The sequence below is a fragment of the Lycorma delicatula genome, chromosome 2, assembly GCF_047948215.1.
Source record: "Lycorma delicatula isolate Av1 chromosome 2, ASM4794821v1, whole genome shotgun sequence".
NCBI classification, from domain to species: Eukaryota; Metazoa; Arthropoda; class Insecta; order Hemiptera; family Fulgoridae; genus Lycorma; species Lycorma delicatula.
The window spans coordinates 201,813-214,837 of NC_134456.1; the positions used below are offsets into that span (position 1 = coordinate 201,813).

General features: G+C 28.4%; 1 pseudogene; it reads left to right on the forward strand.

Moving 5' to 3' along the window:
• Window positions 1–13,025, forward strand: part of LOC142320400 (general transcription and DNA repair factor IIH helicase/translocase subunit XPB-like) — a 46,568-nt pseudogene that overhangs the window by 11,794 nt on the left and 21,749 nt on the right.

Here is a 13,025-nt window from a genome sequence, read left to right on the forward strand (position 1 = left end):
GCAAGGTTGGTGAGAATTTTTTCTCTTACGCTGAACAAAAATGAATATGTTTTGTTTAGTGAATTTAGTGATTAATTGCTACTTTTGAAATAATGTCATTTAATGTTTTATTTTTGTCGGTAGTACAAATTGACTGCTTATTCCTTATATGCTGCAGTCATTGTCGGTTTGGAGACTCATGATATAATTGAATACTTGAAGAGATTGAGTAAAACAAGCGTACCAGATGGCATTATTGAATTCATTAGGCTTTGTACTCTGTCATATGGAAAGGTACAGTTCTTTCATATTTTTATTTTATCACTTTTTGATTAATAAGTTTTTATTTTCAGACTTATTATTTTCATTAGTATTTACAGATCGATAACAAATTTTCCATAATGTCTAATTTTTAATAGTTAAACATATGAAACAATTGTATTCTGAGATTTCACAATGTTTGTTGTGTTTGTGTAATATTGAAATATTACACTAATAAAGGGGGGGGGGGGTCTTGGTACATCTGTGTGGGTGCAAGTATGTAATATGAATTAGATTCTGCAGTATATACTTATAAATTGCCCATTTAATGAATATCTATATATGTATGTACCCATTTACTGAAGAGTCTTCACCAGTTATTACAGTCTTGGAAGTTGGAATCACCATTGGTGCGACATCAAAATGAATTTTTTTCTGTTCAAGTGAAAGCAATTTTGACAAGAGATATATGGTCACTTTGTGTATGCCTGAATCATATGTTATAATTATTACATGAGACCAATGTCATTTGTAATTTCTTGGACAGTCAGCCAATGATTTTCCGCATCAAACTGCATAAATTGTCAGTGATATTTAAGTTTTGGTTTTTGGGCTGCTAGTACACTGGTCATTCTCAAATGAAGTCTGGCCACTATAAAAATGATTTTACCACTTTTTATTTAATTTGTGTAATTCCTGCAGCTTCATTCACCAAACCTAATTAATCTCTTTCAAATTTTTTCTCTTTGGGCACCCACCGATCTTTTGGCAGAATTTGATACGGTAATCTTGTTCAAGCATTTCATCATTATACACAGAATAAAAAAACCAGTTGCAGTAACATGTACACATTGGCTGCTGAACAGACTGACATGTTTCATGAAGTTACGTAAAAAACATTCATGCACAGTAGTTTATTAATGTTGCTATTTACCAAGTTTTATTGCTTACACTCAAATATTTTCAAAACAAAAAAAAATGATGGTGGATACTTTTTGAACAAACCTTGTACTAAGCCATCAAGGTTTGGTTAATTTTTTAATAGAGAGATGTTTAAAGAGGTTTAGGAAGACAAATATTGAATTATAACGTAGCGTGTACAATGTAGTAATTATATTTATGTTAAAAGATAAAATATGTTATAATATGTCATACTACAAAAAGTAATGAAGAGTTGAATAATACTAAATAAAGAAAAGAGTTAATAATTTAATAATATTAAAAATAAGTTTCAGCTTTATGCAAATATTGGAAAAGTTAAACTATAATATTGCCAGGTGTTCAGTTATTATTATTATTTTCTTAAGAAATTTCATATTAATAAAAAAATTTACTAGATATTTATATTTGTTTGTATTAAATAATATGTTTATTATTATTATTAAATGAAATGAACTTTATTAGGTTAAAGAAGTAAAAAATAAATGATGTTAAAATATATATTATTCCAGTAGAAATGATTTTACGTAGCAAGTGATTGATGTTTTGTTTATTAATAATAAGTATTATACTACAATTTGTTGTGTCATTATCAGTATTTACCCAAAAAATTATTTTTACGGTATACTTATAAAATTATTCCCAAATTTTTACAGGTTAAACTTGTTTTAAAACATAATAAGTATTTTGTGGAATCGCCATTCCCAGATGTTCTTCAGAAATTACTTAAAGATCCAGTTATTCAAGAATGTCGTTTACGAAGAAATGTTGATAAAGAAGTGGCTCCAATTACTACTAATATAATTGATAAAAAAGGCATCCCACAGGTTTGGTTTATTTTTTATAACTGTTTAAAGTTTGCTAAAATTTTAACATTTTTTATCTCCTTTTTGTCATTTTTATCGTTATTTCAGTAAAAACTGGTTAATTATTGTATTATATAAAATATTATTTTTGGTCAGATTCAGTAATTTTTATAGGGACAAATATTTCTGTTATTTATTGTTTAATTTACGGTTAAATTATAATGTACATGGTTAGTTGATGCTTTATAGTGCTTAATTAGCAGCTGTATTATGTTTTTGTACGATACAAAAAGTTGTTACGGTAGTGAAATAAGTTATCAATTTTTTGTCGCTTTGTTCCTTCTGCATCTCTGATTCATATCCGATGGTTTAAAAAAGTTTTACGTGTTTGTATTTTATTTATTATTAAATTTCTGTCTCTCGCAATTGAGGGACTATGGAAAAAACTGATACTTTGGTTAAGAAAATAGCTTCTGCTAAAGATGAAACGATTTATTTTAAATCGATGGAAACATTTTTACTTGAGATAAAATATTTATAGAGTTGACAAAAGACATGGTGTTATTTGTGCACAATGCATTCAAAATTTTGGATGTAGGTCTGAGTGGCTAAAAGTCAGTCTTTTCAAAAATTTTATGAAATGTTTTAATCGGCAGGTGACTCAAAAATGATCGTGAATTAGAAAGAACGCATTAATTGATAAGTAAGTGGTAGTAGCAAATGAATATGACAAGGTTATTTTGAAGCTTTTAAGTTTCTTCAACAGATATGTCAGTGTTAGTGATGGTTATATAAATAAATAGACTAAGATATTATTGTACTATACAAATTACTATACAAATATAGGTTATTTACTATACAAATTTTTTATTGTAAAGTTTTCATAAATTGCATTTAATTTTACGATTAATTTTTTGTAATACGAAGATAGTCTGTAAAAATAATTTCTGTTCTTTTAATAAAATATTTTCATAATATAATGACTAATTTTGTTACTGTTATTTTATTTTTCATTTACAATTTTAAAATTATTTTAATGTTGCAGATAATCAATTATTTTAATGCTTTTAGTTCAACAGTATGCAGCAACAACAACAGCAGCAGCAGCAACAGACTGATATTCAGTCAGGTGGCGCAACTGGTGAAGAGGAAGAACCAGTTGTTGTGCCGGAAGATATATCTGACTTTTATGATAAAATGGATAAAGCTGATGAAGATGATGAGGAGGAGGGTGTACTGAAGACAGTATCATTTGAACTAAACCAGGTAATGTGAATATTGTACAGTGAAAATTTGGGGAATCAATTTTGAAGTAATGTAATTTGATTAGTGTGCAAAATAAAAAAAATTATTTAATAAATTGCTTATGTATTTGACTGCAAACTCTGTTTTATTGTTAATGTATGTATATAATATACATACATTAGAAAACATTATACATTATACATACATCTGCATTAGATGCAGATTGCTCAGTAAAATTATAAACTTCATTCTTACAACCTGATTGTCCCTAAATTCCTATAATATTTCAGAAAATAATATTTAAAATTGAAGGCAGGAAGTAAGTATAAAAATGTCTGTGGTTGAAGACATGTGAAATAAACTGGTTTCGATTGATACGCGTAAGTTGAATAATGCTGATTGCAGTCTCCATGTGTAGATCACCATAATTTGTTGGCATATTTTTGGTCAATGACCTTACTAGTAAAACAAATGCCAAAATTCTTGTCCTGATTTCTAGAAGCTATCCTCCATAGGAAGCATTTTTCCATTTACTTTTACACAACCACATGAGGTGTATATAGTTATACAATTCTAGTAACCTTCTGTGCATTCATAAGTGTCAATTATTCTACCTGAAATCTATTCTGTTGCTTGTAAAGCATACACATCTTTTTTACTCATAATAATTGCCTTTCCATTCCTAGACAACACATCAGTTCTACTTCAAAATATCTTACACCCATTCACAATTTTTTCACCCTGTTTCTGTTTAGTTCCACACAATCCAAAAACATCCAATTTGCTTCTGATAAAACATCAAATTTAATTTGTACACAAAAATAACAATTTTATAATTTATAAAGAATAAACTTGTAATAAATAAAAAATGAACTTACTATTTTTGGGATTTGCGAAACAGTGTACTAGGACTATGTTGCTTATGCTTCTCTCTCCAGTTGTACAAAAAAAATTAAAATAACTCAACAGATCAAAAAAAATATTACTAACAGCGATGAATAATACACATTAATTATAAAAATAAAGAAAAATGACAATAAACACATTTGACTCGATACTCCCATAACTAGTCTACTTGAGTTCATAGAACCACTATTATGTAATAGAAGAAACACATCAGAACTTAACAAAATATCTTATTAATACTTATAATACTAAAGCATTGGCCAATCCAAAATTAATTTTAATTATAATATTAAACATAATTTGTCATTATAACATGTTACAATTTCAAAGCAGTCTTCTGATAAATCCATGAAATGTTTTTATGGAAAGGCCTTTGACATTAAATTCTCATATCTGTATTTTGTACAAATCATAGTTTATGAATTTCGTGATCAGTTTGCTTAACGTACTCACTGCACTAAACTAACCATGTTAAAATCCAACACAAAACTGACGCTTTCTGATGTTCTCACTGGTCTAACCCCACCGTTACTTCTCGGAATTAACAAGTCTGTGTGAGTATGTGTACTCATACAAATGTAACACTCTTTTTATAGAAAAGTTTGTTCATTTTTCAAACATAATGTCATATTTCTTAAAATTATGAATCATGCTGCTACTAATTTAACTTTTTTGTTTTTAAAAAATATGGTCCGTCGACGTATTAAGAAATCCAAATAACAAAATAATTTATAATAAAATAAAATACAAATAAATTCACCAATTTAAATAAGCCAATTCACCAGCTTACTGAGCTTGATGTGACCTACACCTTGTTGATTGAGCTGTAATTTGCATCTGGTTGCACTGTTTAAATGTGCTGTTATTTCCCTGATATAGTTCAGATGTTTTAAAACCATTAGGATACATCTTTGAAAAGTGGTAAAAACTTTTTTATTATTAAAATAAGCGCTGAAAGGGAAATTACCTGAAATTAGTATAACATTTTTTGTATATTTTTAGAATTTATTGTGTAGTTAACTGTAGGTGTACAATAATCCATTTTTCTGCTGAGATGGAACATTGTTTACAATAGAATTTTTCCTACAGAAAAGGGCAGATTATTAATTTATTTTTGTGGTGTCTGTATATCATGTGTTACAGTCTCTACTTATTAGTTATTCTCACCAAATTATATAGATATTTATTACACTGTATATGATATCCATTATCCTATTGGTAAAGAAAATGATATTGTTGGGCTTGAAATTGCTTGTACTTAGGTTGACTTAGGATGCTGGTCTACAATAGTATATTTCACTAAGTGAAGAAGGCAAATAGTTAGTCATTTTACTCTTCACTTTCTATAGTAACCTTGATAATTTTGATATAGAATGATTTTTATTCTTGAGATTAGCTGTGTCATTTTTGATAATGATTGCACTTATGTGGAGGAGCTGTGCAGCTACCTATAGTATGATTATGGGGCCTAACATTCAGTAATCATGATGGAAGCTGTGCATTAATTTGTGATGTTACACTCTTTACCCAGTCTTATTAATATGATACATTAAACAACTTGTATAAAAAATAATCAAGAATTAGTTTCTTCAAGAGCAGTAATGTTTATTATTTGGTTGTTCATGTGATCAGCAGAGGGAATATACCACTAGTGGGATATACATTTAGTAATGAATATCATCTACAGTTTGACTAAGCAAGCTTATGTGTAACACTATGTTATTCTCATTAAAGAAGGCACTTATTCCTTACATAATTTCTTGTGACTTATAGCATACTTTTGTTATTGAAAATGGTTATCCTATTTTCAGGAGTGATGTTTTTTTTTTTGTTAGGATGCCTATAAACTCTCAGGGTTGACTGCTTTTCTGTGTCGATTAACATGCTTAAATAAACATAAAATAAGTTTTAATTCTATGCAAGCTTAAATTAATTTTGTTTTTGATGTGAGAAAGGCCTTTTCTTAATAATTTAATCAAACCTTTTTCAGTTTTTGTGTCAATTTTAAAAATAAATGGTTCAAATGTTAAAACATTATTAAAATCAGATTTTTTTTCAAAATCTTTATAAAGATCTAATATTGTATTATGGATATCCTAATCTTCCTTCCAGGTTCTCATTATTTTTTTAATAGTATCATTGAAGAAACAAATGACAGTTAAATATTAATTTTTTTGAAACCTGAAATAGACATTATAATTATAGATTCTTTAATTTTTCATACTTGAGGAACTGTTTTATAACTACTTTACTACACGATTGTTTTTCATGTATTTGTGGGTATTTAGGTGAAGAAATAATTACAATTCTTTCATCAGGTTAGATAATTTACCAGATTTTATGATTTTTTCCTTTGACGCTGACGCTGACGCTGACACTTGACGCTGACTAACAGCCTTTGTCACAATTAGACTTGCAGTGTGGCCACAAAATGGAAATCAGCTATCAAGTCAGTACAGCAGGCAGCCCCTGTAACAGATATTAAGAATTCACTGGCTGTCCATGCCCTGGCATCCTTAGAATGAAGAATCTAGTAAGATCAGATCTGCACCACAAAACTAATAAAATTTGACTGGCAAGAAAGAATGATCCTCTCTGGGACATATCCTTTGTAGCATGAGATGGACTAAAGAGAAAACTGTTACAGGTATATGAATTGTTTTGTAAATTATAAGATGAAGTAGTTCTGTAGTTCATCCTTTAAAATAATTTTTTTTTATTATAGGAAAAAATTGAATTGGTTCAAAAGAGATGTATTGAATTAGAGCATCCGTTACTTGCAGAATATGACTTTAGGAATGACACCGTTAATCCAGACATTAAGTGAGTATGAATATTTTATGATTGATCCTGTAGTTGTACCAGATCTATATTTTATTGCTGTAGTCTTTGAACAGGTGGTTTTGAAACAGTAATTTTTGTTTTTAAGTGGTTTAGTTACAAAATTTGAGAATGGTATTTGCACTACTTAAATATATGTTACTTCTTTAATTTACCTTTTATACCTTGGAATTCTCCATTAAACTCTTAATGTTATAGATATTCAGGTATGTTATGACTAGTTTTTTTGTCAGGAAGAATGTTAAATTGAATAATGTTTAAATAGTTTTTTTAACAATTTAACAGAGATTAGAAAGAATGTCATTATTGGTTAGAATAAGATTAAGGAAGTCATTTTTCCAACTTGAAATAACTAATCACCTGAAGTTAAAACTCTGAATAATTGTGTTAATGATTAGTTCAAAGTAATAAAATATGGCAGTCCTGAAAAATGGTCCTTTCGTACATGAAATGTTTAAGAAATTAGCTATTGAAGTAAGATAAATGTCAATTCTAAACTTGCTTATTAAAGCAGTTCCAAACAAACAAACTTAAACTGTAGAAGTTGCAGTTCATTTTTAATTGTTTACTGGTCTTAACAGAGGTCATTGTCCATAGCAGCCAGTTGGGCTAAAAATTAGAAAAAAAAACAAATATTAGCAGTTTTATTGATAATGTACGATTCAGTTATTAAATATTTAATTATATTGCTTTATTTGTTTCACTTATTAGTATCGATTTGAAACCATCTGCAATTTTGCGACCATACCAAGAAAAGAGTCTTCATAAAATGTTTGGCAATGGTAGAGCGAGGTCTGGAGTCATAGTCCTTCCATGTGGTATGTATATTATTTATATATTTAACAATTTAATCACTGTTATTAATGAAAAATATAAATTGAGTATAAGTTTTTTTTCTTAATGTATTTGTGTATGTATCCTTTTATTTAATCAATTACATTTGATGTGTTTCCAGTATATCATTTGAATTAGAAGGATTTAAATTTAATGAACACAGTAACATATAAACAGTTTTTTTCATAAAAATGTATAATTGAAAAGGGAAAAATATTGTAATTGGTTATTGAAATAATAAATACTTGAAGGATTATGAGTTATAACCGAACATAACTTTATATAATTCTATCTATGGATAAAAACTATATTTCAAAGCATATTTTATGGATAAAACGTTTTCATTTGTAATTTCATTTAAGGGTTCTAAAACAAATCCACTTACCCTAAATGATTCTTAGAAAAGTTGTATTAGTACTAAATATGTTGTTATTACATAAAATTCTTAGATTAAGATTGGAAACATCATGCCTAATAATCTTTACATTGAATTTTAATGATGTTAGCATAGTGTAAAACGTTTTGGTTAAATTAAATTACTAAAGATGTAGTTGAAATGGGAAAGGACATTTGGTTTCAAAGGTTGAGAATTATGACATTCAAGAATTTATTTTGATAATTTGACTTTAAAATTAAGAGTGTATTATAAAAGTGAGAGGATTTTTACTTCTCCTTAGAATGTTTTGACAGTTAACCGGTCAATTAACCAGATAGGTAAAATCAAACCTAGTCACTAAAATAAGCACAATCCAATAACTCAATCAAATTTTTATTAAAACAAAATTAAAATCAAACGCAAACTCTATAAAAAATTTTTTGGTATGATTCTTCAGTATGATGAGCGCTGTTGTTTTATTAACTTTTTGTAGTTCTGAAAGTAAAGTTATTGACAAATTAATCTGCAAGGATAATTTTTTCTGGGTGAGTTGAATTATATTGTTCTTTCACGTCCTCAATAACTTCTATGGTTAAAAGTGATGTTGACTTGAGCCCTATTGATTCTACGTACATAACTATAACTTAAAACTTATATTATTGACTTATTAGGAATTAAAAAATTAAGGAAATATCAACTTAACACACATATTTGGAAGATTTATCTATAAAATAATTTCTACAATAAATACAGGTTCATTCTTGGATAATGACATAGCTGATACAACACCATAAAATAATGGATAATGAAATGTTGAGAATAGAACATGACAAGGTTACTTCAGTTGCTGCTATATGTTAAATTTGGGTACAGTATTGCCATCTGGTAAATATTGTACTGTTTATTGACTTTACTCATGCATGCGTAAGTTATACGTATTCATTTTAAGGTTTGTTTCCTGTTTTAAATGCTTGACATGCATTTTTGTCAAGTAGAAAGTATTCCAATTTTTTTTTTAGTATTACACTGGAAATCATATATGTTCTGTTCTCTTATTTCTTTTATAAGATTTATGTTTTAATTGGGTTTTTATTGTGATATAAATTCATTATTTTAATGTGACTATTTTTATTACAGGGGCTGGTAAAAGTCTTGTTGGAGTCACTGCTTGTTGTACAGTTAGAAAAAGAGCATTAGTATTACGTAACAGTGGTGTTTCAGTTTAACAGTGGAAGCAGCAATGTTAATTTTTTTCTGTTGTACTCAAGTTTTGTGGTTGGACAGTACAACTTGTTTTGTTGGGAACAATGTGTTAAGTTTTTGTAGTTACCTGGTATAAATGAGAGGATTTTCAGTCCTTAGAAGATTGTTTTAAAGTTAAAATAGCCAACCAGATAAAACCAGACCTACTCACAAAAATAAGCACAGTCCAATATCTCAATCAAATTTTCATTAAAACAAGATACTCTATAAAAACTTTTTATAGTGTGGTTCTTTCAGTTTATTTTGATAGCCTCTAATCTTTAAGGATAATTTTTAAGAGTTTTTCTGGGCGAGTTGAATTCATGTGGGTTCTTTCTTGTCCTCTGAATAATTCTATGATTAAAAGCGATGGTTGGCTTGAGCCCTATTGATTTTATATATATATATTTAAAAACCATGGTTTTTTATATATATAAAAAACCGTGTCTTACAAACTTATGTATTAGACATGATAACTAAGTATTTACCAATAACTTCAATAACCCCTATTTATTTACCAATAATTTTCATCGGGCTTACCTTACCAGTCAAAACTCAAGCACATCTCATGTAACCGTATTTATTTATAATAAAATATATCCTGGTTATTTTCTATCAAAGATTCGTCCATTGATGATTGGTCTGTACACTGTAAAAGTGCCAATTTATCTGACGCAGATATTGAAAAATTGATAAATAATGTTTTTAGTATACATTTTCTCAGTTCTGTTTTCTTGGTCAACACATATTGTTCTATTTTTGTTTATTATTTTGTTTTATTTATAATGAGTTGATAAACATTGTAACTGAAAATAGAGAAACAATGATAGCAAATGTTACATCTATGTTTGATGAGTTTCATATATATTACATTCAAGCTGGCAGTTAATAATAATTTTACATTCAGTTGCTTGCATCTTTGTTGATCGTAATATGCATTTCTGAAGTATTATTTGAATACTAAGTATTAAAGTACTTAAAAAAAAAGTATTAAAAAGTAAAAGTAAATGCTTATAATATTTACTAAGTATGTATAAGTTATGTTAAGTATTTTTATAATAAGTAAAATTTTCTCGTTTTTTGTTTGGAATTATTATAACAATACTGCTGACACTCTTCTGATAATATATCAAAACATCCTTTTTTGAAATTGCACTATTTATTTTTTTTTTTTTTTGTTAACAGTAAATGAATTTTTATTTGTTTTTAGATTGAAGAAAGCTTTTTTATTCGTACATGAGTATAACACTATTTTTAAGTTTTATTGTATTAAACATTATAATCGTGACTAAATTAAAATATTTTTTATACTTGACAGAGAATCTTCGTAATTATTTTTTTGTTTTGTTTTTTTTTCATTAAAATTTTCAAAAATGAACTTTGTTGTAAGGTAAACCAATTTTTATAAAAAATAATATAATACTACTATTGCATTTTTAGTTTTCAAGGGCACCCTGTAAGCTATAATTTAAAAGATTTCTGATTTTTATTAAAAAGTAAAATATGTCTAGGTTTCCAGGCCGCACATTTTTTCTGAATTTTCAGCTTTAAGTGTTAAAAAAAGTATGTCGCTGTTTTATAATAGAATAAATGTCAGAATTTGAAATCTAAATGTATATTTTCTTGAAAAAGATGAAAAAGCAAATTATTATTTATTTTAAGTTATATGATAATATTATTCAGTGAAAATGAAAATGTAAATGCGGTTGCTTATTTTTTTATATTACAACAGATGCGAGACATTGTAAGATGTGTTTAATACATCACTAAATTTTGAAACCGGTGTTTTAACTTGTACTATATAAATTAATGTATGAAATATGAATAAATATATAGAAATGAATATTTATATAAAAGCAATATTTTTTAATTTTAATCGCTTATTTCATTTTTATTTGTGTAGCGGATGACAGTATGATTTGCCGATTTACATCAGAAGCCAAAGATAAACCGATGGGTTGTGGTATATTAATAACAACATATTCAATGATAACACGTACACAAAAAAGATCATGGGAAGCAGATCAGACAATGAAGTGGCTTCAAGATCAAGAGCGGGGTATAATGGTACTTGATGGTGAGTATTTATTTAGATTTTGTAATTTTATTTTCTCTTATAAAACTTATGTCTGAACTTTGTCAATTTTTGGACAGTTTAGTTAAAGAATATAAAATTATGAATATTTTCAGCGTAAATGTTTACATTATTGAAACGTAATTGCTTATTATTACAGTTAATTTTCCAAGAACTAGTATTAATTTTATTTTAATAAATTTTTACGTATCAATATGTAGTTATTTTCAATTCAGATAATAACCATTTGTCACTAACAAAAATGATTTATATGGTCCGCTTGTGGCTGGATTATCTAAGGAATTATATTATTATTATGTTACTAAATAAGAATTATATATATAAAATAAAAATACTTACTGCTGTGAAAATTCTACTTAAATGAAGATTAAATTTTTCTTATCTGAATGCAGAAGTCAGATAAATAAATAGTCTTATGTATAATATATTTTTTAGTTTTCTTTCCTGTTTTTGGTTTTAAATAACATAATTTTTAATTTGATATAAATGTAGGAGGAAGGTTGAATACATACATCAGATATAAAACTTGCGACAATTAAAAGTGGCACTTATATGTAGTTATAGTATATGTAGGAACATTTCCTGAGGGTGTACAAATTATAGCATACGCAGATGATCTGGCAATCCTTGTGCAGGCCAGAACGATCGATGAAGTTAAAAACAAGGCAAACGCTGCATTAGAGACAGTTGGTAGATGGCTCATTGATAGGGGATTGCAGCTTTCGATTGAAAAATGTAAATACATTAAATTCACTGGAAAACGTGTATTGCAGCCAGTAGATATATGAATTGGAGACTATAATATTGAGGAAGTAACAGTATTAAAATATCTTGGAGTCATCTTACAGAAAAACTGCAGATTTACTGAGCAGGTACTAAGTGTCTGTCAGAGTGCAGAGAAACTGACTAAATGCCTAAATATAATTTTGTCAAAGCAGAGCGCTCCTCGGGCATCAAAAAGAAGAGTTTTAGCGACAACCGTAGTGTCAACAATGATGTATGCCGTGCCGGCATGGAGTTGTGCTCTCACTACTAGCAGAAATAGAGACAGGTTGAAGAGAGCACACAGGGGGATACTACTGGGAGTAGTATCTGCCTATAGAACTGTTTCTTACGAGGCCCTCTGTGTGCTCTTGGGAATGTTACCGATTGACCTTATCGCCAGATATAGAACTGACAGGTTTTTAGGGAGAGCAGAAAATGAAGTCAGGGAAAACATACATAGAATCTGGCAGGAGAGATGGGCGGAGGCTGGAGTGGCTGGATGGACAAGAACCTTAATTCCAGAATTAACAGGCGGCATGGAGAAAATGACTATTGGATCACCCAGTTCCTGACGTGACATGGGTGTTTCAATGGTTATCTCCATAAGGTGGGAAGAAGGAATGAACCCACGTGCATGTACTGCGAACAGGACGATGATTCTGAGCATACGTTTTTAGTATGTAATAAATGGATAAGACTAAGACACGACGCGGGTATTCATGGAAAAACACCGAAG